Below are 5,165 nucleotides of genomic sequence, written 5' to 3'. Positions count from 1 at the left end.
TTCCGGCCACTTATAAAAATACTATTTCGGACATGCCGCGGGCGCGTGCAAGTGTGTCTGAGCTCAGAACGGACGACGGGCGGAACTGGAAGACCCGGACGAATGCAAGTTTTGAAAACATGATGATGCAATGCACATGATGACATGAGAAGATGCAACACGCAAGCGAATGACATGGCAACAACAGCGAATAACTGGACGACACCTGGCGCAACGGTCTCGGGGCGTTACAGATGACCTCGACCGTATAGCTACACTACAGAGATCTCATCAGGAGTGATGTATGAGGTTCCACCCTCGGCACTCGACGGTAACTCTGCAAAGTCGAGCAACAAAAGGGGAAAGTGATGTGCAGTGTCGGGGCCTGGACGTCGATCACGTTGATCGAGTCATCGAACATAAAGCAGGGCAACTGGGACAAGGTGGGGTCACTGATGGATCTCTAACCAACCTATACTAAGCAGTTTAGGATAAGCAGGTAAGGTATGAAAGCAGGTAACAACAACAGGCTATGCATCAGAGTAGGATCATACAGAAAGCAGTAGCAGTTCTGATGCAAGCATGAGAGGGAAAGAAATGGGCGATATCGGAATGCTCAAGGGGGGTTTGCTTGCCTGGTTGCTCTGGCAAGGAGGGGGGTCGTCGTCGACATAGTCGGTCACAAGGGCAGCATCGGTCTCGGGGTCTACCGGAGAGAAGAGGGGGAAGAAACAGTAAATATAAAGCAAACATAGCACCACAAAGCATAACAAGGCAATAAGATGTGCCGGGTGTGACATAACGCGGTAGGAGGTGATACCGGCGAAGGGGGGAAACATCCGGGAAGGTATCCCCGGTGTTTCGCATTTTCGGACAGTAGAACCGGAGGGGGAAAGTTACGTGTTCGCTATGCTCGGGACGCGTGGCAGACGAACGGGCTGCGTATCCAGGTTCGTCTCGTCGTTCTGAGCAACTTTCATGTACAAAGTTTTTCCATCCGAGCTACGGTTTATTTTATATTAATTTTAAAAGATTAAAATAATTTTTAGGATTTATTTAATTAATTTAATCAACATTATCCAGAAAAGTGTTTGCTGACGTCATCATGACGTTAGCATGACGTCAGCAGTCAGTTGACTAAGTCAAATGACATGTGGGTCCCACTAGTCATTGACTTAGTTAATTAAACAAGATTAGTTAATTTAATTAAAGTGATTAGGTTAATTACTTAGGCTTAATTAGATTAATTAACAGGATTAATTAATTAATTAATTAATTATTTTTAAAAAAACCTTTTTAAAAAACGTTCTAGGCTGAGCCCCACTTGTCATTGGCCCCGGGGGCCCTAGCGGATTGGGCGCAGGGGCGCATCTGGGCGGGCGTAACCTCCCGAATCGGGGGGACGCGGGTGCGGGCGCCGGCGCGGCGCCGACGAGGCCACGGCGGGGCGGGGCGGCAGGTGCGGCGGCGACCGCAGGGGTAACGGAGCGGGCATACAGGGGAGGCCGGAGGGAGTAGGCGGCAGCGCGGGCGTGGCCGGCGAACAGCGGCAGCAGCGCGCGGGCTAGCCGGTGGCCACGGTAGGGCAGGGAAGGTGAGGGCAGCAGGCGAAGGCTGCGGTCGAGGGAGGCGGCAGCGCAGACGATCGGCGGCGCTAGGCGCGGCGCAGGCGGGCGGCTGCACGGGCGGCGTCGGCGCTGGTGGAGCGGAGCAGAGCTGCGGCAGCAGAGCAGCACGACGTAGCATGGCGGGGGAGGCGCGGGCGCGGCTTCGGCCGGAGCACGTGCAAGCTGGTGGGCGCGAGCCCGGCGCGTGGGTAGGCAGCGAGCGCAACGCGCGGGCGGGCGCGGGTGGTCGCGAGCAGCAGCAGTGGCGGGCGAGCGCCGGACGCAGCGGTGGCCAGTGGAGCCGCGGTGAGGAGGCCGCGAGCGCGCGAGGGAGAGAGGAGGAGAGGGGAGCTCACGGCGGGGTGCAGGGAAAGGGCAATGGAGCGCGGGGAGGAAGCCGGGGACGTCGCGACGCAGGGGAGGACGACGGCGAGGTCCGGTGGGGGTGGCGCTCTGGCGTCGGCGATGCGGTCTAGCGGCGCCAGAGGCGGGGCGGCATGGTCGAGGCTGCGCTCCGGGCGACGGTGGACGGCGAAGGGCCAAGGGGGCGGAGCCGGGTTCGATCCCCCCTTCCCGATCCAGATCGGGATCGAGAGGTGGGGGGCAGACGAGGGAGAGTGGGGGGATCGTGTGGGGGTGGTTGGGCTAGGGTTACGGGTGAGGGGGTTATGGAGGGACGGCTGGGCTGGTTGTGGCCTGGTGGCCAGCTGGGCCACAGCCCAGCAGTGGGGGGGGGGGGGCTTTGTTTCTTTTTCTTTTTTGTTTTTTTGTTTTTGTTAGTTTAGTTTCTTTAAAATACAAGTTAGCACCTAAATTAGTACCATCAAAATAGGCCACTGCCAAACCTAGTTGGGACCCAAAATAATTTAGTTTAATATTTTTATATACTCAAAAGCAATTAAATTATTATTTTAGCCACAATTTTTAATTAGTTTAGGGCATTTAAACACTTTGGAAAAGGTTGGTTCCACCACCAAAACTAGTTAGGGATTATTTGCCACATGATGAACATTTCAGTTTTAATGTTTCAAAACTTTTACCGATTGACTTGATTTTGAATTTTAATTTGAATCGTCTTCGAACTAACAGGGGATTAGCAACAGTAATTCGAGGTGACGTGGCATCATTAGTAGAGGTTACTGTAGCTTGATTATCCGGGCGTCACAATTCTCCTCCACTACAAGAAATCTCGTCCCGAGATTTAAGTGCGGAAGTAAAGAGTAACTTCGGGAGAACTGACCCTTATAGGGTTAACTATCTGGTGAACAATTCAGGGAATGTGGCAGAAGTATCTCTCGAGTTGAAACTTAATAAAACATCGAGAGCAAAATGTGAAGGTACAATAGGAAGTTTCAAGCGAATGGACAAATGATCGATACCTGAACAGAGTGTGAGAAGGGGGGTTCAGAGCATCGGGAGTAGATCATCTCTCGGACGGTGGCTGGTGACAACACTCAAGGCCAAGAGCAAATGATACTTCGGAATAAAGGATATACAGGAGAGTCAGGTTTCGATCCTGTGGAATTGTGGTTTATGGGCCCACCATGTGGATTAAAAGTAGAAGGGTGCTGACATCTTGCATGGTTATGATAGCAAGGCATGTCAGAGGTAGCCTGTCAGTTATGTCGGCAACAACGTTGGTACCAAGGGCGAGGGACGAAGGGAACCATTATCCTGCTCGTTGAACGAGGCGGGCCATTAGGCAAAGTTCTCGTCCATCGGTGGCTACCAGAATGTCATCAACAATAGTAACAGGGTCTTACTGACAGAGTGATACAACGAGGTGTTTACATAAGCAGGGAAGTATTGCTCCTTATATAATATATATCACAATAAGGTTTAAACAAACCAATGGAAAGGAAAATGTAATTGTCAGATTAAACAGAACAATGGAAAGGAAAATGTGTTTAAACACATATTTCAGGGGCATATCCTTCCCAAGGACAAGCAGAGCATGATATCCATGACAGGATAGAAGTATAAAACCATTTATGTAAGGGGAAAGAAATTTCATGACGTTACCCATACAACGGTGTTTGGATAATTGATAAAGAAGATTTAGTATCGTGCTTCAATTGTTCCTATTGGAGATTGGATTACCACAGACATGCTTCGAGATAGCATTGACTTGGTTTCAAACAAAGGTCGGACTTTGGATACACCAAGGATCCATCGGAAACAACTTAGAAAATAAGTCATACAATTTTAGCAGGGAAAGATGAGGGTATGGCCGACGGGCTCAGTAGCAATCCATCGACATGTCAAAAGGGATGTATCCCCAAAATTAATATGATCAATTTTGTGTTGGGGGGAAGACAAGAGTGTTGTTGATGCTGACACAAATCATCGAGAGGCAAAGATGGTGTTTCTAGCCATGAATTCAATTGACATCTCTGAAGAAGCCAAAGTGTGACGGTGATCAAGACAAAGTTTGTCGAGAGACTCTATGAAGATGCCCTTGAGCAGAAAAGGGAGTATGAAGTGAAAGGCTATGAGAACCACGGATTCGACACAAGATCAAAGTCAAGCTTGTTGTTCGAGGTGAAATGATAAGGTGAGGAAGATCGATGTAAGCTTAGCTCATCGTTGGAAGTTGCTCCGGGCATAAGGACCAGCTAGCACAGTTAGAAAGTTTTCATGATAAAAGATAGCCGATCAGGCTAGGAATGATGTGATGGGGTATAAAGTGTCCCAGTATCAAGTACTAGGTGTAATGCCAGAAGGTAAATCGAAGTAGAGGTTGGACGGGGGAAATGATTTGCAGAGGATAAGTAATTTTAACTTACCCAGTGAATGAGATCAAGGAGGAAATATGGTCGAGACCATAACTGCAAGGGATCCAATTTACGATACCTAAAGAATTATTCAAATGATTAAATATCCTTGCAAGAAGCTTTCATGATAAGTTCCACACCGTGTCCGTGGGCATGAACACAAAGGTTCAGGGTCGACTCCCACTTCTATAATGCATAACCTTTCATTTTACTTCTCACTCTTGATGAAGTTGTAGTATTGAAATTTTATCTGACGAAAAGCCAGTAGCGTATAACCCGCATAACTTTCGAGTTCACACAGATTAGGGAAGGCATAGGTTCAACCCATCGGGGCATCTTAGGAACATATATCCTAAATTTCGAGAATAAATAACACAAGCTCGGTAGTAGAGTATGCTTGAGAAAGCAGAGGATACTATTTTCCAAAAGCATTATGTATCCGAGGAAAGGCTCACAAGCTTATTGAATATGCAGGATGTTGTCGGATAAAATCCGAAAAAGGGGGTCTGGTGGTCCACAAGGGATTTCATGTGAGCATCAGTATTCAACCTGAGGTAAAACAATGCAAGGAGACCAGATTATAGAAACAACTGACTAACTCAAAGCTCAATTTCAAAGGAATTATGATTTCCAAAACAAGGGATCAGAAGCAATGCTCTGATTAGGGAGGGATAGGTAGAATAGCCTTAGGGGTACACTCGATGGCAATTTGATTGGTCGAGACCCAGCACATGTTAAAATGACGTCTGTGCTGGAAGGTTGAATTCTAGGATCTGATTGAGGATTGCGAGCATTCGCAACATAT

This window comes from Triticum urartu, chromosome 4A (assembly GCF_056163025.1).
Source record: "Triticum urartu cultivar PI428250 chromosome 4A, HENAU_Tu73, whole genome shotgun sequence".
Classification (NCBI taxonomy): Eukaryota; Viridiplantae; Streptophyta; class Magnoliopsida; order Poales; family Poaceae; genus Triticum; species Triticum urartu.
This window is presented reverse-complemented; position numbering follows the sequence as displayed.